Source organism: Tamandua tetradactyla, chromosome 7 (assembly GCF_023851605.1).
Source record: "Tamandua tetradactyla isolate mTamTet1 chromosome 7, mTamTet1.pri, whole genome shotgun sequence".
Taxonomy (NCBI): Eukaryota; Metazoa; Chordata; class Mammalia; order Pilosa; family Myrmecophagidae; genus Tamandua; species Tamandua tetradactyla.
In genome coordinates, this window is record NC_135333.1 from 78,957,220 (window position 1) to 78,977,310 (window position 20,091).

General features: G+C 35.7%; 1 long non-coding RNA gene across 1 annotated transcript; it reads left to right on the forward strand.

Annotated features, from left to right (window-relative positions):
* Positions 1–4,994: 4,994 nt before the first annotated feature.
* On the forward strand, positions 4,995–19,850 carry LOC143689812 (uncharacterized). Its single transcript, XR_013178921.1, has 3 exons — positions 4,995–5,152; positions 16,219–16,308; positions 19,723–19,850. It is a non-coding gene; the product is annotated as an uncharacterized LOC143689812 (long non-coding RNA).
* Positions 19,851–20,091: the final 241 nt, after the last annotated feature.

Consider the following 20,091-nt stretch of genomic DNA (forward strand, 5'->3'; position numbering starts at 1 on the left):
TAGAAAATAAATCTCAGATTGGGAGATGAGTCAAAGGGAAAGGAGCCGATGTAATGTAAACCAAGGTGAAAGTGAATCTTAGGTGTCACTTAAATAGATGTGGAGCAGATCGTAATAAGGGGTTAATCAAGTGGGCAACTGGCAAAGATCCAAAGAGGGAGGTAATCAGATATTCAAGTGTAGATGTTAAGAACCCAGACATAGGAATGGGCTACAAATTAGGTGGGGGCCCCGGAAATAAAGATAGCCAGGAACCAACCTTGGGGAAACTTGGTTGCACAAGTCATAGTGTCATAATAGCAAACAAACTGATTTAACTTGGAGATAAAACTTCTTAAATATAAACCCTTAAGTTCCTCTGCCTGGGTTGATTTCATGGTATGGGGCAAGTCTCAACTAAGTAGGCATTTCTCCAAGTAAGTCAGTGATTCATATCGGAAGAACCAAGCGTATCATTGCGAAACTGAGAAAGAAGCTGTTGGGACAATAAAGCAATGCTTCATGTAGAGCAGACCTGGTGAAAGGGAAGAGTCAGCAGGCATGGACAATGTTGTCGGTGGCATGCCTGTCTTTTTCTTCCCACACTCACCAGGTCTTTCTGCCTCTAGCCCACTTCTCTCACACCCATTGGCTTTTTCTCCCAAAATAATTTTGTTGCATCGAATCATATCTGCAGTGCCATAGGAAAGTATTATATGCATTTATTAAATGGAAACAGAGCCAACTGTAGAGCGCTTAACTTTTTAAAAAATGATTATTAAAAGGACAACTCATATGGTGGTAACAGCCATATAGCCTCAGCCCTGTCTATGATTGAAGCCCTACTAGGAGGAAGGGGAATCCAGCCCTTGGTGCCTCCAGGGGGCTGTGAGACCCAGTAGAGTCCAAACTGAGAGAACTCGGTGTGTTTTTGTAACCCACAGCGTTATTGATTGTTCTCTGCCGTCTTTCATGGGAATGAGAAATAATTGTAGCAAGAAGGGTGGCCAGGGGCAAACAAGAAGAAAAAGGAGTTTCCAAGTAGTTCAGGAAACACAAGGGAGGGAGACCATCTATTGGCAGCGTTCACAACTTGCCTCTTCGTCCACTTAGCTCTGGCCAGTGTTATAAGGGAAAACGATGAAACGCTTCTTCATTCCATTATTGATAACCCCCAGAAGGAAGTCTTACAAAACTGTCCCCAGGTTAATCTCCTTTCTAATTTCTGAGCTGATGACAGAGTTTACTTACAAGGTAGATAGCTTGTACTTGATGACTCAAATTGTCTATATTTATTTATATCTTAAATAAGTTTCTATGGGCACCTACTGCTCTAAGAACTGTCACGGTTAGCCTGAAGAAGGTGAGTTAAGGCTGGAAAGATAGTTCTGTTTTTAGAGTTTAAATTAAATCCTTGACGTTATAAAATATTACAGATAGATTACCATTGTCAATTGTGTGCTGTTCATATGTTTCATTATTCAGAATTAAGTTAAAAATTCTTTTTTATTGTGTTTTAATGTTTCTAGGATATGGACAGATCAATATTTCTAGCCTGTGTACACATTCTACCTAAGGGCTCTGAGTCATATTTGCTTTGAAAGGAATAGCACTTAAGGACTGTCAGTCAAGTCAGTTATAAGAAACATAGAACTCTTTAAGAATTACTCTGCCTCCTCCTCACATCTAAATATAGCTAACTGGTTGGAGTGTCTAAGAAAGACAGCTAAGCTGTATTTTTTAAAAAATGTACAATTGCAATTAATCAATGTAAATAAAATCTCAAGATCTTGTTATATATATATATCTTTAAATTTTTAAAAAATGTATAATAATATGAATAAAGAATATATATATAAGGAAATGACCCAGGTTCCTATAGTCATTTGTATGTCGATATTATGATTTGTTTTAAATAGGGCTCTATACTCTGGTTGGGTAAGCACTGGATACGATTTCTAGTTTCCATTTGGCCACAGCTTAACTGCATAACCTTTAAAAACTATTGCATTCATCCTTCTTTTCCCAGAGTTTGAGTCTCCTTTCAAAATTACGGGCTAAGAACTATAGATCAAGACTTAAGTGTATATTTTTAAGTGTATATATATTTTATTTGCTGTGTCTCTGTAGGAAGTTGGAGTTAATATCAATATATATTATTTGATATGGGAGAAATCCTCCTGTAATGCTAGTACTGATTTGCCTAATTAAGATCTGTTTATGGTTTCTGAAAGTAAACAAAAGTGAAATTGTTCCTCTGGTGTCTAATATACTATAGCACAACAGCTATTTATCTAGTAACAATTTACCTTAGGTTTATTCCTGGGCTAGGTGTGTACGTATTTGATTTTCTTCTGGACTGTGCTCCCATTTACCTATCACATACTTTATATTTACAGAGAGATATTTGGATTCTTTTGGCAAATTACTGCCAGGACTGCCAATAAAGAAGCCATACTGTGCCCTAATATCCCTGATTATATTTGTATCAGCAGACAGAACAATGGACTGTACCATTAAATTAGCACAATTTTGCAGCATTGCCTGGCAGAAGCTCACACTTAATCCAAGAGGTTATTCAACCCTATCCAATATGATTACTCTATAAATATTTGCCCAAGCTCAGCACCAGCCTTTATATCACTAATCACACACAGGTTTGTTATAGCGAAGACCCCCAGTGTCAGCAATTTGAAAAACAAAGCTAATTAGTTTTGATTTAGGGATGAGAAGACTTATTAAGTTGAAAGTGAACAGTTCGTGTATAGTGGCTATTTAGAGCGGATATGAATACAAGGGAGATTTACAATTGTTTGCCCAGGATTTTGAGAAGGAATGGAAAGACTGCTAGGGCTAAGAATGCAGGCATATGTGACAATCAGTGGCAGCAACCAGTGATGGGGGGGTCAGGACGACAATATAACAACCCCTTAAAAATACCACTCCAAATAAACACACAATCTAAGTAAACAGCATACTTGCTATGCAATCAGCTTAAGGACAAATCCCTGGTTTCCTCTTTCAAACAGATCATTGCCCTAAACTCCTCCCTTAGAGAATTCTGGTGCCAACAAGAGAGTTGAACTAATGTTTTGATTTGGAGGAAGGGTGGCAAAGAAGCCCCTAACCTCTACATCTCTCAGCTACGAGTCTACTGTGGCATTTGAAGGGAGTGTAGGTTTGTTTTTTTCCTTGGCAGTGTTTTCATCCTTAAAAAAATTTTGTAAATGTAAAACATCTACTTAGTAACACATTACATCATCAACATAAAATTATACATATTTGTTCTAGCTTTTGAGACTCAGTGTTATTCAATAGAGAGACCTCTACTCTGAAGCATGGTACAAAGAGAACTAACATTAATTGAGCCCATAAATTGTGCCATACACTGTGCTATCCTCCTTAAATATGCCCTCATTTAATACTCTACAAAAATCTTATTATATAGAGCTTATTATTTCCCATTTTCAGATGTGGAAACTGAGATCCAGTGGGGTGAAATAACCCCACTCCTCTCACACTGTCTACCAGTGAGAGCCAGGTTCTTCTACTTGTAGTTGAGATTTTGCTTATGTCGTTTCCCTTCTCTGGAATCACCTTATTCCTCTGTGAAATAAAAAGAGTAGGCAAGATCACTGGTCTCCCAATTTTTTCAGTCATACTTTCTGTGCTGGTTTGAATCTGTTATGGACCCCAGAAAAGACTATGTTCTTTTAATCCATTTCTGTGGGTGCAGACCTATTGTGGGTGGGGCCTTTAGGTTAGGTTATTTTAATTGAGAGATGACCCAACCCACTCAAGGTGGGTCTTAATCCTTCACTGGAATCCTTTGTGAAGAGGATAAATGACATAAGAAGCCCAGAAAGCTTCGAAAGAAAATGCTAGGGAGAAGCAAGAAGGACCCAAAAGAGCTGAGAGAGTCAATTTTGAAACCAATACCAGGAGAGAAGGACCAGCAGACATCTCCATATGCCTTCCCACGTAGCTGAGGAACCTCAGATGCTAGCAGCCTTTCCCCAGAGAATGTTTCCTTCTCTTGACCTTAATTTGGACATTCTCATGGCCTTAGAACTGTACATTTGTGACCTAATGAATCTACAATGAGAAAGCCAACTCATTCTGGTGAAACACTGTTCTATCAGTAAAAAAAAGAAATTATTTGTGCATGCCCTATACACACACAAACACACACACACACACACACACACACAATGGTAATCCATTCATTAAATAGTAATCTCATTTCTTTATTAAATTTTAGGCTATAAAATACATAGAAATATGAATTCTCAGATATTCTTACCTTATTCAAATGGATCAAGATTCTTGTGCACTCTACTTTGGAAACTGCTAGACTAAATGATCTCTATAGTACCTACTAGTTCTAAGAATCTATGATTCCAAATTTCTGGTCAGCTTTGCAAATTATGGAAAGAATGTACTGATCAAAATCTTACTGGCAATAAAGGAGCCAAAAGGAGAAACAAAGCTAGGAAAGCTCAGTTGATGACCCTGATCAAGGTAATGTGGAGACACTGGAAACCCAACAAATGGTAAAGAAGAAATAGGTATCTCTCATCTGTGGTTATTGAAATATTAAAATAATTAAAATATTAAAATACAATGATATGATGAAGGTTTAAAAAAAAGAAGCCTTTCTATCTGACCTGTGCTAAGCATTTTACATTTATTTATTTATCACAACAACCCATGAGGTAAGTACTATTATTATCACACTTCTAAAGAAGGGGAAAATGAGGAACAGAGAGGTTAAGTAACTTACCAAGGTCATTGTGCCAGTTTGAAATTATTATGTATGCCAGAAAAGCCATATCCTTTAATCCTCATTCAATATTGCTGGGAAGGATCTTTTTGATCTTTCTCATGGAGATATGACCCACCCAGTTATGGGTGGTAACCTTTGATTAGATATTTCCATGGAGATGTGTCTCCACCCATTCAAGGTCAGGTTTGCTTACTGGAACCTGCTAAGAGGGAACCATTTTGGAAAAAGCTTTAGAACCACAAGAGCCACCAGAACTGACAAGAGCCAACAGAACAGACAGAGCCCCAGGGAAACCATTGAAGAAGCCTGGAGAAAAAGCTAGCAGACGTCACCATGTACCTTTCCAGATGAGAGAGAAATCCTGGTCATTGGCCTTCTTGAACCAAGGTATCTTTCCCTGATGTTTTATTTGGCCATTCTTATAGCCTTGCTTTAATTTGGACATTTTCCGAATTAAGAACTATAAACTTGCAACTTTTTAAAAAGCTTTCCTTTCATGGTATATCGCATTCTGGCAGCTTACAAACTAACAGTCATATATCTAATAAGAACTGAGATTCAAACCCAGTCATTTGGCTCCAGAATAAGCCATAAAAAGAAGCAAGGAAGTCAATCCATTTCCAAATAATAGTGGATATTTGTTCACATTCTTGTTTGGAGCCAAACTCCCTTGCCCATTATTAAAACTATTTCTAAGTTTACCAGACAATGTTTGGATGATGTTGGCTCCCATTCTCAATTCTTGGGACAAACTCCTCCAGTGTAAGCCATTCAGTGTATTTCATTTATTTAATGACAGTTTAAGGATGTATACTTAATCTGGTTAAGACTATTTAGGACCAAGAAATCTAAATTCTGTTACTTTATGTGTTTCCAAAGACAGAATTATCTTGTGAATATAAGAGGAAAGGCTGTCTGGAAAGCAGCCAATATTAAGGAAGCAGAGGAGAGAAATGGAAGAAATCCTAATTTTATCTTATGAAACATAATCCAAGCCTTTGGGCTAGATAGACCTAATCTATCAAATTATGTGAGACATTAAGTCCCTTTTAATTGAATTGGACTAGGATACTCTGATTCTTACAACATAGATGTTCTAGAAAATATATAAAGAGAAGTTAGGTAGGAGCAAAGTCCAAAGATTTTTAGATTCAACCTCATTATCAGCAGCTACATGCTCTGAAATAAAAAGGGCCATGGCAGTTGGCTATTAGATGTATCCAGAACAGCACTGTAGACATTTTCATGCTTTTCAAGGGGCAGAGAAAAGTTTTGCAGACTTTTTGTGCCAGAGAACTATTGTCTACTTCATAGTTTCACCTAAGGTCCATGTAATGAGTAAAAATAAAGTGAAGGATGTGGTCATATGGCAGTTGGATCAAAACCAGAAATCTTGCAGGTTTTGCAATCAAAAAACTTTATTACACTCTATAAAGCTCCAATGAAAAGTAATCTTGTAAGAATCCCCTATAAAGGACTCCTACTACCAAGATGGTGTCATAAGATGCTCAAAGGTGCTGCTTCCCCACAAATCTTTGAACAACGAAGAAAAACAGGCAGGGCCCTCTTCCTCAAAACTCCAGAAAACAGTTAAAGTGTTTCAGTAATTGAGTGTATTGGTTTGCTAATGCTGCTGGAAAGCAATATACCAAACATGGAACAACTTAAAGGGAATTTAATATGTAATAAGTGTAGAGTTCTAAGGCCTTGAAAATGTCCAGAGTAAGGCATCAACAATAGGTTACCTTCACTAAAGAAAGGCCTATGGGTCTGTACACCTCTGTGGACTGAAAAAGCACATGGCTGGTGTCTCCTGGTTCTTATTTGCAGTTTGTTGCTTTCACTTCTGATGCCAGTAGTTTCCTCTCTAAGCGTGTGCAGGTCTTCATTTAGCTCCTCTGGGACACAACTCTGGGTTCTGGCTTGCTTAGCATCCCATGTGGAGGCACATGGTGATATTTGCTGGGCTTTGCTTGTGGCTAGGCATCTGCTCTCTCTTGTTTACCCCCCAAGTATCCCCCCAAATCCATATCTCTGTCAGATCTGGAGCAACTGTTCTCCAAGCATCTGCCTCCGAGGTTTCTTCAAAATGTTTCTTCTTTTAAAGAACTGTAGTAGACTAATCAAGACCCACCTTATTTTACAAGGGGCAGAGAAAAGTCTGGCAAACTTTTGGAAGATTTTGTAACCAAACAACTAAGCTAAGCATAGAATAGCCATATGATCCAGCAATCCTATAATTAGGTATCTACTTGGAAGAACGAAAAGCAGGGACAAAAACAGACATTCACACACTAGTATTTGTGGTGGCTTTATTCATAATTGCCAATAGATGGAAACCCCAAATGTACATCACCTGATGAGTGTGTAAACAAACTGTGGTATATATACAATGGAATATTACACAGCTGTAGGATGAAATAAAGTCATCATGCATGCAACAATGTGGTTGAAACAGGAGGACATTGTGTTGCGTAAAATAAGCCACAAACAAAAAGGCAAATACAGTTTGGCCTCACTAATATGAACTATGATGAGTAAACTCTGAGAGTTAAATCTGAGAATATAGGTTATCAGGAGACAGAAAGAGGGTAGAGATTGGGCATTTGCTGCTGAAGGTTTAGAGAATGTTTAACAGGATTGCTAAGATTCAGAAATGTATAGCACAATACTGTGTTATGGTAGCAGAATATTGTAAGTAAAATGAACAAAGCTGAGTGTGAGTGTGGTAGAAAGAGGAAGGTTAGGGGGCATGGATGACACCAGAAGGAAAGATAGAGGGTAAAAACTGGAATTGTATAACTTAGTGAAAACTAGAGTGGATATTGATGGTGATTAAATGTACAAATATAAGAAAGTCTTTACATGAGGGAGAACAAATGTATGTCACCATTGCAAGGTTTTAAAACTGGGATTGTATATAGAACAAATACAACTAATAAAAACTAGGGTCTATAGTTAACAGTAACATTGTAATATTCTTTTATTAAGTATAACAAAGGCAATAAATCAAAGCTAAATGTCAATAAGAGTGGATTATAAGGGAAGGGTATGGGATTTGGGGCTGTTGCTGTTTCTTTTTTTTTTTTCTTTTCTGTCTCATCTTCTTTCTTTGTGGGAGAAATGGAAATGTTTTCATGTAGATGGTGGTGGTGAATGCTTAGTCATGTGATTACACCAGGAGCCAATGATGGTACACTTAGGATGAATTATATGGTGTTAAAAAATAGACAAAAAAATACAAGTGCTGGAGAAGATGTGGAGAGAGAGCTATATACCTATTAACTGTTTGTAGAGAAGTAGAATGGTGCAGCCCCTCTTGAGGGCAGTCTCGTGTTTCCACGGGAGGCTAATTAGGTATATGGTTTTCATATGATCCTGTAATCCATTTACTGGGTATGTACTTGGAAGAACTGAAAGCAGGGACAGGAATAGACATTTGCATACCGGTATTTATGGTGGTATTATTCATGATTGCCAATGGTGACATGGATGGAAATGGCGCAAGGGTACATCAACTGATGAACAGAAGATGAACTGGGGGTTATACATACAATGGAATATCATGTGACTGTAGAAAGGAATGAAGTCATGAGACAGGCAACTAGGTAAATGAAACTTGAGGACACAATGTTGTGTGAAATAAACCAGAAGTAAAAGAACAAATATTGTATGGTCTCACTAATATAAACTAACTATAATGAGCAAACTCTGGAGATTGAATTTGAGAGCACAGGTTATCAGGAGATAGAAAGTGGGGCAGAGATTAGGCAATCAATGATTACTGAGTACAGAATGTTCAGTAAGGCTCATTGTAAAATTCTCTGTAAGTTCTTACAGCAGTCACTTTATTCCTGAGTTTTAACTGCTATTTCTAAATTCTGAGATGCTGAGCTCTTTGTGTATAACCTTGTAGTTCCCTGGAACTTTCGGTATGGAACTTTAGGTGTCTGTGCATCACCTGAGACTCACAGCTAGAGTTCCGTAGCTCTAGGCTGTCAGCATTACTCCACACAGTAACTTTTAAAGAAGCTGAAAAAGAGATCATACTTCAATTAGAGCTATTAATGATGCTGATCTTGTTAGGACTAAGGTAAATTAAAATACAGGGTAAAAGATGATATTGTCTGTATTTTATAACTTCAACCTCTGTGTGAGACCAAGGGAAAATATGTTTATTTTGTCCAAAATTTAAATTTTCTGTAGCATACTATCTAATTTAACCTCTCTGGTCAGTTTATTTAAACAACCTAATTACACGGAACCTTGGGTAGGAAATGAGATCTTGTTACTCTGTACAGGTTAAGAGAATACCCTGAGATATTCCAGAGTATTTTGGGCAGAAAATAAAAAAGTTTTATTTTTTTCAGTCCCTCAAGGGATTGGAGAAAAAAAAAAAAGCATGGAACTATTAAACTTCTCCAGTTGGGGAATCCCTGATATTCTTTCAAGCATTAGGGACTCCCACTTTAATAAGCCAAACCTTTGATCTTGAGGGTTGACTTTATGAAACTTATTTCTGCAATAGTAAAGCTAAGCCTACTTATAATTATTCCTGAGTCACCCCCAGAGAACCTCTTTTGTTGCTCAATGGCCTCTGTCTCTAAGCCAACTTTGCAAATATAGTCACTATCTTCCTTCCTAAGGGGGACATGATTTCCAGGGGTCTAAGTCCCCCTGGGAACTTGGGACATGACTCCCAGGGATGAGCCTGGCCCTGGCATTGTGGGATTGACAATACCTTCTAGATTGAAAAGGAGGAAAAAAATGAAACAAAAAGAAGGTTTCAGTGGTTAAGAGATTTCACATAGAGTTGAGATGTGATTCTGGAGGTTGCTTTTATATAAACTTCAGCCAAACATCGCAAATTGTCACAGTATACAAGTCCCAACCCTAATGGTATTTCTGAAAAATACCTGAAAAAATACCTGAAAAATAAAATATATCCTGGGCTCTACCTAAGACTCTATAAATGTTTTATTTAGTAGATTTATTTTTTTCAGAAAATTTAGGTGTCCAGATTGTTCCCATGTCAGAAAAGCTCTGAAACCCAGAGGAACCAGTCTCTCCAAGAACATCAACCAGTTTCATTTCTCTATTCTATAAGATCAATATTCCTTTCCAGCATGAAGAAGTTAAAATGGTCATTTCCAGATATCCCTGAAGATTGGGAGTAAAACCAAATGAGAGGAAGGATGTGTAACTGAGAAATTATGACTGGTGACTCATTATATAGATATTTCTTTTTAGTTTTTCGTGTGTCAGAATAGACAGAAAGAGGTACCTAAAATTGTTGAACTGCAATCCAGGAGACTTTATCTTTGATAATGATTGAATAACTATATAGATTTTATCATGTGATTGTAAAAACCTTGTGACTGGCACTCCCTTTATCCAGTATATGGGTAGGTAAGTAATAAAATAAAGACATGCATGAAAATAAAATTAGGGAAAGTTTGACACTTCCAGATGAAAGTTGAAGGAGTTCATTACCCCAAAGCCTGCCATACTAGCAATGCTTCAGGGAATTCTTCAGAGTGAAATCAAGAACACTAGACAAAGGATCAAAATGCATAAAGAAATAAGGACTTCCAGTAAAGGTAATGATATTAGTAATTATAAATACCACTACTATTGGATCATATTTTTTGTTATGTTGCTCCAGTTTATATATCTTACAGTTTTTAAAATGCAATTGGGGACAGAGAAGTATAGGAACAGTGCATGTGCATGCTCTTAAAATTAAGTTGGTATCAAATCAAATGTGATTGCTATAGATTTAGGGTGTTAAATTTAATTCCTATGGTAACCAGGAAAAATGTCCAAATACACACACACACACACACACAGAAGGAAATGAGATGAGTATCAAAAGGCTACACTACAAAAATGAGATAAATATAAAATAGGCATTAATGGAAAAATTGATAGGCAAAAAATATATCAGATTTACAAATAGCAAACAAATAGCAAAAATGACAATAAATTCTTGCATTGTCAATAGTCATTTTAATTGTAAATGGATTAAAATTTCCAGTCAAAAGGCAGAAATTAGCAGGATGGATAAAAAAGTATGACCCAACAATACGCTGCTTATAAGAGACTCACTTAAAAATTCAAAGAAAAAAGTAGGTTGAAAGTGAAAAGCTATATATATATATATATATATATAAAATGCATACAGTAACAAAAAGAGAGCTGGGTATCTATATTAATATCATATAAAATAGACTTTAGGTCAATAACTGTTATCAGAGACAAGCTCATGATATTCAAGAAGAAGAAATAACAATTATAAATATATATGTGTCTAATTACAGAGTCTCATGATGTATCAAGCAAATATTGACAGATTTGAAGGGGAAATAATGGTTTTACCATAATAGTAGGAGACTTCAATACACCATTTTTATTAATGGATAGAATATCTAGATAGAAGATTAAGAAGGAAATAGAATATTTGAATGAAACTACAAGCTAACTAAAACCAACTATATTACAGATATATGTAGAATATCACTCAATAGCAGCAAATTACAATTTCTTTTCTAGAGCACATGGGTCATTCTCTATAATTGACCATATGTTAGATTACAAAACAAGTCATGATAAGTTAAAAACTACTGAAATCATACAGTGTATCTTCTCTGCCCTCAATGGAATGAAGCTAGAAATGGAGAACTGAAAAATTCAAAATATGTGGAAATTTAAAAACACATTCCCAAACAACCAAAAGGTCAAAGAAGAAATCACAATAGAAACTAGGAAAAGGCAATACAATGATGGCTCAGTGGCAGAATTCTCACCTGCCATGCTGGAGATTCCTGGTATCTGCCCATGCAAAAAAAGAAAAGAAAAAAAAAACAAAAACAGAAACTAGGAAATATTTTGAGGTGAGTGGAAATGAAAAGAGATAATAACAAAAAATATGGGATGCAGTAAGGGCAGTGCTAGAGGCAAATTTATAGCTTTAAATGCTTATGTTAAAAACCAAGAAAGATCTAAAACTAGAAATCTAATCTCACAACTGGAGGATTTAGAAAAACAGCAGACTAAACCTAAAGTGAGCAGTGGGAAGGATATAACAATAATTAGAGAAGAAATAAATGACATAGGGAATAAAAATTCAAATGAGTGAATCAAGGAAGGCAATAGTTGGTTCTTTAAAAAGATCAATAAAATCAACAATGGGGGAGGCCACGGTGGCTCAGTGGCAGAGTTCTCACTTGCCATGGTGGAGACCTGGGTTCGATTCCCAATGCCTGCCCGTGCAAAAAAAAAAAAAAAAAAAAAAATCGGCAGCCTTTAGCTACACTGAAAAAGAAAATAAAATGAAACAAATAATTAAAATCAGCAATGAAAGGGGGACATTACTACCAATTCTACAAAAATAAAGTGGATTATGAGAGTATACTATGAACAATTGTATATGACAACAAATTAGATAACCTAGATGAAATGGAAAAATTCCTAGAAACACACAAACTATCTATGCTGACTTGAGAAAACTGTGGAAAACAGTTTGGCAATTCCTCAGAAAGTTAAAAATAGAATTACCACATGTTTTGGTTTGCTAAAACTGCCAGAATGCAATATACCAGAAATGGATTGGCTTTTTATAAAGGGGATTTATTAAGTTACAAGTTGCAATTGTAAGGCCATGAAAATGTCCAGATTAAAGCACCAACAAGGGGATACCTTCTCAGAGGAAAGGCAGCATCTGGGTCACCTCTGTCAGCTTGGAAGTCATGTGGCTGGCGTCAGAGGTACAAAACAAAACATCCAGAAGTATTTCCACACAGACATGGACAACCGACTCTTTTTTTTTTTGCAATATTACTATGCAACCATTATTAAAGATTAATGCTACTGGATTAGAGTTCAACAACTTCAGATATTTCCTTCTGGCTTTCTAAAACATTCAAAACATTCTAAAAAGAAATCTATATAATGAGTCAGTAGTCACTTGTTAAATCCTACTTTCTCAGCTACACCTCCTTCTTCTCATTTGATCTTTCAATCTTCAGGGATATCTGGAAAAGATCATTTTAACTTTTTCGTGCTGAAAAGTGGTGCTGACCTTCTGGAGTAGAAGAAGGACAACAGGTTGATTCTTCTGAACAGCAGGTTGACCTCTGGGTTTCAGCGCCTATCTGGACTAGAATCAATCTGAAGGTTTAAGTTTCTGAAAAAAGAAACTTACTAAGGAAAACTTTTATAGAGACTTAGGTAGAGTCCAGTACGCTCCTTAGGGCTTTCTGAAATATTGTTGGTTGGGGCTTGGCATACTGTGGTAGTTAGAAACATCTGGTTAAAGCTTGCATGACAGTAATCTCCAGAATGACCTCTTGACTCTTTCTGAAATCTCTCAGTCACTGAAACTCTATTTTGTTCCATTTCTTTTCCCCCTTGGATGCAGCATAAATTTTATTGGACAAAAATAGAGAAGGATGCATGGGAAAAATAAATCCATTCTGAATCAAATAATTGCCAGTTATCAAGTTATTGAATTATTACTGGTTTCTTTCCACGGAAGAACTGGAACCATGAGCAGAGTCTTCTGTATGTTTATTGTATATTAGTTGTTTAACAAAACATAGCTGTCCTCAAGGGAGCAACCTGTATATTGGTGCCTTGCTCAACATTTCTCTTGTTTCCCAGAGAAGAAATTAACTTCCTAAGATTTTAGAGAGAATTAGATACTTCACTGACAACTGTACGGAAAATGGAGAGGAAGGTTACATTATATACTGTGCTGGAAAACTTTATGAAAATCCCTACTATCTACATCCGTTCTCCCTCTTAACTTGCCCTTATTCATCAGCCTTCTCATCGCTCTCCAAACTGTCTCTTAGTTGCTCTAGCAGCCCTTCTCCCTCTGGCTCCTGAAGCTCAATGATGCCTCCGCTGACCCTCCCCTCCTTTTATCTGTCTTCTATCTTCTACAGAGCTTTGAAACTCCCTCTCTTTTAGTAACTATCTTCTTTTGAGGGTACCAGGAAATTGCAATTAACAGATCTTCCATGATACAAATTTAAAATTTAACATATGTGCACTAAGATATATAATTTATTTTCAAAGTGTCTGTTTAGTGATATTCAACAAATTCTTCCTACTCTTTATAGATTGAAGCTCAAGTTAGATAACTCCTTCAGGTACTGTTAAAACTGAGTGTAGGTAAATCTTACCTCACTATTACAGTCAAGATTTTGATATTCCAGAAGTGAACCAAACCAGGTAAGAAGATCCATTCCATTTCCCAAATACTTTGCGCTTACTGAAATATGACACATCCTAGAGAAAAATAGGAAAGGTAGACCTACTGAAAGAATTAAATTCTAGACATTAAGTAGGAAGCCACTAAGGGTTTCTAAGGTGTGCCTTGATCAGAGCTGTGCTTGGGAAAACACAAACAGGCAGTGCTGGGTAGGTGGGGACAGAGGAAAAAATGGAGAATCCAGTTAGAAATTTTTGGTAACATTTCTAATGTCACTAAAAGATGTTCTCTAAAGGGAACCTGTGATAATTCTCCAAGTCCTACTACAGTCTGGATGAAGCATTCCCTTTGTTCTGGACAACCTGATATTTCTTATCTGGTTTTTCCCATAGGAAGGGAATATTTTGTAGAGGAGACATCATTGGAAATCATTGGAAAGGCAGCACTCTCTTTTTTGCTTAAAAATAATTCTAATTCATGAATATCAATAATAAATATATTAGTGTGAAATCATTCTCAAGAGCCTGACTGCTTACTTGGGCTAATAAAACAGAAATATTTAAACTATTCCAAATATTTAATATTAAATCAACTATTTAATATTTAAAGAAACAGACATGAGAAGCTAGCATCTGCAGCCAATCTATGTTTTAGTCAGCCATGCTCCCGCCCCTTTATTTCTTAATTGCCATATGACAATTCAAGGTCATTTAACCTCTGTTCTTCAATTACCTATTCTATAAAATGAAGATAATACTTGTCCCAAGGAATTGTTTTGCAGGTCAAATTATCAGTGGAAGACAAGACATTTGAGGGAAAAAATCAAGGTGCTATAAAAATATAAAGGAATTTCGGACCAATTTTATGAGCAGAAATTGTTTAATTCTATGTTCTTAGGTAGGTCATACCTGGCAGTACTGAAAGGATAAATAGTGTTCACTTTATATAAAATGTATTTTCCTTTATACCAATGCTATTTGCTAAAAATGTGCTCCACTCTTGGGCTTTGCAAAATGTTGGGACATAATGATATTTCTACCCTAAAAATTTTAAGTTGGTAACGCCATAAAAAATTGTCTTGAATGGTTGGAAAGACATCCAACAGAGGTGAGCCAAACCAGATGTTCATAGTTTGGGTTAAATTGTTTCTTTGATACCATAAAAACAATTCTTCTTAATAACATTTAGTAGTTCCAGTACCTGAGTCTCCCTTTTCCAGCACTAATATCTTAGCTCAGCATTGCCTGAAAAATTGCATACTGTTGCTACCATTTTTATACTGTTCTGGAAAGAAACAGGCTTTCATTTCCAGGACTGTCAAATCAGGAGCTTTCACAAAAATACAAAGATTTACTCTATTATTGCTCATCATAAAGTCATGCCAGTAGCTTGAAAATAGAAGTCTTTGGTGTAGGCATTTGCTTGTTTGACAGTTCTGTTCTAAATTTTGAAACTAGTGGTACTGTAAAGTGCCTGTCTGACAATGGTGTACCAGAGCTTAGTCATGCAAAATAATTATTGTTCACGGTTCCTTAGCTGAAGTCAATAGCTCTGTGCAAAACACAACATAATGCAGACATCTAAAGTTACTAAAGCAAAACTGAGAAAAAGGAGAGTTTTAAACAAGGTTGGCAGAAAAAAAATAGGTTATACAAGATTTAGCAAGTGATTTCTCTCATCCCATGGGAGGCTCGAATACTTCTAAGAGAGGATCCATGTTGGAACTGAGAGTAGGTGTTTTAGTATGCTCTGGTAATTGTTGTCCATAAGTTTATATAATGTCAAAGAAACAAAAGCAATTATGGAGATATTAGGAAATGCTGCAAAGTACTGAACTTGAAATAATATATTCAGATTTACTTCTATGAGTTCTGTATTATAAATCCCCCAATACACCACCTACAGTGAAGGAACTGATTAAATTAACCTAGATATCTTGTAATTAAATTATTGGGACTGGAGTGGCAAGATGCTTCCTTAGGACCTTTAGTAGGGTCCATGAGTCAGTATAGTGATATATCAGGAGGACCCAGGAAAAGTCAATATTAATCCCATAAATGAATTTTGTTTCCATGTTGCCTGAAATGTTGACTTGGCAAAATTAGATGTTGCTGCTTGACTGATTTGAATAAAAAGGATAATGTCCATCTTAACCCTTAGCAGGCAATTGCACTTAAGAATGTCCTCTGCTGGGAAAAATAAACAAAAAAACAAACAATCACTATCATTTCTACAGATGAGCAGAAACAGAGAAATAAACTGGGATTTCACAGACTCCTCTGCATCATATTTACCTGTGTTTCACTTCAACATTCTCAATCTAATAGTAAGTGGAACTAATAGTAAGTAAATATGTGATTATTTTAGTTTTAATTTATTGCTGCCTTTGGCAAAATTTATGAATTTTTAAAATGAATTTGTTATTGGGGTATAATTTATATACAGTAAAAAGCACAGATTTTCAGCATACAATTCAATGAGTTTTGACAAATGTATATTCCCATGTAACCTCTACCCTGAATGTTTTCATCACTCCAGAAAGTTCTCATGCTTCTTTCCAAACATCGCCCTCACCTCACCAGAAACAGTCTTCTGATTTCTATTCCAGTAGATTAGTTTTGCCTTTTTTTTTTGAACTCCATTTAAACGAAATTGTGCAGTATGTACTCTTTTGGGTCTGATTTCTTTTGCTTAACACAATAATTGAGATTCTATCATGTTGTTGAATGTATCAGTAGTTAATTATTTTTATTGTAATGTAGTTAACATTTCTTTGCATGAGTATATAAAATTTGTTTTACCAATCTTCTATTGATGGTGAGTTTTTTTTCAAATTGGGGACAATTATGAGCAAAACTATAGGAAAATTCTTAAACAAACCTTTATGTGGCATATGTCCTCATTTCTCTTGGATGACTACCAAAGAGTGTTGCATCATAGCAGAGATCTATGTTTATCTTTATGAGAAACTACCAGTGTTCCTAGTTGCTATTCCATTATAAAGTCTCACTGACAATGTATGAGAGATTCATTGATCTCACACCCTCATCAATATTTGTCTGTCTTTTTAATTCTCAACATTCTAATGTTTGTGAAGAAGTTCCTTGTGGTTTTAATTTGCCCATCTCTGAAAACTAATGGCATCGAGCACTTTTTATGTGCTTCTCAGCAATTCATATATCTTCTTTTGTGGAGCCAAATATCTTCTGTTCCAATCTTTTGCATTTTTCTTTCTATTTGTGGTTGTATATTTCTGTCTCTATACTATTGCCATAGATGTCCTTCATGTATTTAGCATATAACTTCTTTGTCAGATAAATGTATTGAGGATATTTTCTCCCAGTCTGTGGCTGCTTATTCATTTTCTTAATAATGACTCCTGATGAGCAATTTTAATTTTGATGAAGTCCAACTTATTATTTTCTTTTATAGATAATGCTTTTTGTGATCTAAGAAATCTTTGCTGACACCAAAGCTATGAAAAGACTTTTCTATATTTTCTTCTAGAAGCTTTATAGTGTTAGTGGTTTAAGTCTCTGATCCATCCAACTTGAATTAATTTTAGCTTAGGGTGTGAGCTAGGAGTCAACATTTATGTTTTCGTACATGACTTTCAATTGTTCCAGCCTCATTTGTGAAAACTTATATTTCCTCATTGAATTGCTTACTGTTTTTGTTAAAAATTAATTGACCATTTAAGTGTGGTTCTATTTCTGGACTCTATTCTGTGCTTTTCATCTGTTTCTCCTTACTCCTTTATCATACTCTCTTGATCAGTTTCATGAATTTTATAATTTCGTTGTCCTATTCCTCTGAGTATTGTTACTTTAGCCTCTTGCAGGTATTAGGTTCAGAGTTTATTTCAGAAGCTAATACAATTTGCAAGCTCCCCTGGATCTCAGTGTGTCCACATAAAACAGGGAAAACAAGAAGTCCATTATAGGGTTGTTGGGAGAAGGGCATTTAAAAGCACATTATAATTATAAAACAACATTTTTGTGTTTAAAATGTTTATTTTATTTCACTTTTTGCTTCCCTCAATCTTAAAACATGTTCTCATGCATGTTTACTGAAATCTCAAGAAGGGCATGCACTCTTTCAGATTGTGGGGGGCACCTATTCTGTGGATTTAGGTGAAAACAAAGACAGCCAAGATAAATTGAAAGGAGAGAGGAACACCTGATTTCCTCCCTTTCAAAGACAGTGGTATCACTCCTTTCTGAGATTTCTTTTTTGTTTGTTCCAAAATGGCAGGAAATGCTAGACTTCCAACACTTTATTCTTCCAGATCTTTCTGATTCTGTCTCTTCAACAGGCCGCTCCTTTCCTTTCCTTTCTTGTGGCTTCTACTCTTTGTTGAATGACCTTTGCTCTCCCCACCCTAAGGCATTGACCTTTTAACTATTTTAATATTTACAAGGAGTTACTCATCCTGAAGCTTGGACTGAGTTTCCCTTAAAGATTTCATTACAGGCTTAAAATTGTAGTGCGGAGAAGGGTTGAAAGTCTGGGCTTTTCCCTTTACCTAACCAAGCTGAATAATAACTTAATCACTTAAGAACATATAATTAGGGTGAACAGAAAGTGTAAATTATTTCACAAGCTTTTTCTTCTTAATGCCCTGGTCCATATCCCAATGACTACTTTCATTTCTAAACTGAAATATTTTCTTCTACAAATTTAGTGGTGGCATTTTCCTTTTATTTATTTATTTATTTTTGGCCTTTGTTGTTTACTAGATTTTCAAGTCCTTGAGGATGAATAATTGAGGCTATTTATCTTAGTTTCAGATTTTTTATCAAATCAAGTGCCTCACCTAATAAATGGTTAATGACTTAAATTTATTACAGCCAAATGCTTATATTGTATCTAACGCAATGACCTATATATACCAGACAGGTAACAATTGTTCATGATTTTTTTATAACAGTAAATATTTATTTCAGTAAATACTTACTGCATTGATTGGTTAATAGTTTGAACACATTTTATAACTAGGGCATTAGATGAATCAGCTGCTCTTTTCTTTTTTAAATTTGTTAGAACTGCTAAACTGACAGTCTGCAGATCAAATTATTTAAATAATAGCTCTCCTGTATCTTTTCTGTAATGCTATCCTTAAGATTTGGACTATATCACCTCCTAATAAATGAAAATAAGCCTTTTAAATACTCGTAGAACTAAACTCTCTGGAGAGAATTCAGAACAGACTTATTTCATCTCAATTTCTACTATTTATGAACCAGTTTAAGAAACAGAAATTAACCACAGGCCGACGGCAATTTCTACATAAGCATACCAGTAAAAGTATTGGAAAATCTTGCATCGGAAGTCATTAGTACTTAATTTTCAAGCCTGCATCTTTTGAAAATTATATTCAGTCACATTTTTCTTTAAAGTACACTGAAACCTGGCTGTAACACTAACCAGAAGACAGTAGAAATTAGGACAATCAGGAGGTAAAATTAGGACAAAAAAGAAGGAAATACAAATATTTTACATTGCTGGTGGTAGCTGTAAGAGAAGTTTCACCATAAGTGAATTAATATAGACTGAAAACATAAACCCTAAATTTTTTTAGACAAACCCATAGAAGACAGATCCAGAAAAATTATTGCAGATACTAGGAAATATCTCTAACCAGATGTTGATGCTAGAGTAAAATTCTCCCCTAAATGTCCTTGTAAAAAACATAGTAAGTTAATCATGTGAAGAACTGATCCAATATACTTTCCTCCAGTTCCATGTTGGATCCTGAACTTGTGAGGACAGAGTGACAAAGCAAGTTGTCCAGTATCCCAGAGTTTGGATTACTATGGGTGAAGGAAGGGAACTTACTAAAAGTTACATTCCTTCAGTGAAGTTCAACGGAAGGTAATCTTACCAATTTCTCCTAACTAGTATTTCTTTTTCCCCAGAAATTTTAATTTTCTATTAAAGCAATGTAAATTTTCATAAAATTTTGCTTTCAAAATTGAACTTATTATTCAGATCCTTTAAATTATTTCCAGGGAAATAAAAATAACCTCCTTTCCCTTCCTTCCCCACTCCCCGTCCTAAAATGCTCTGGACACAGGTCCTACGCAATCGCAAGGGTCCTCTCCCACCC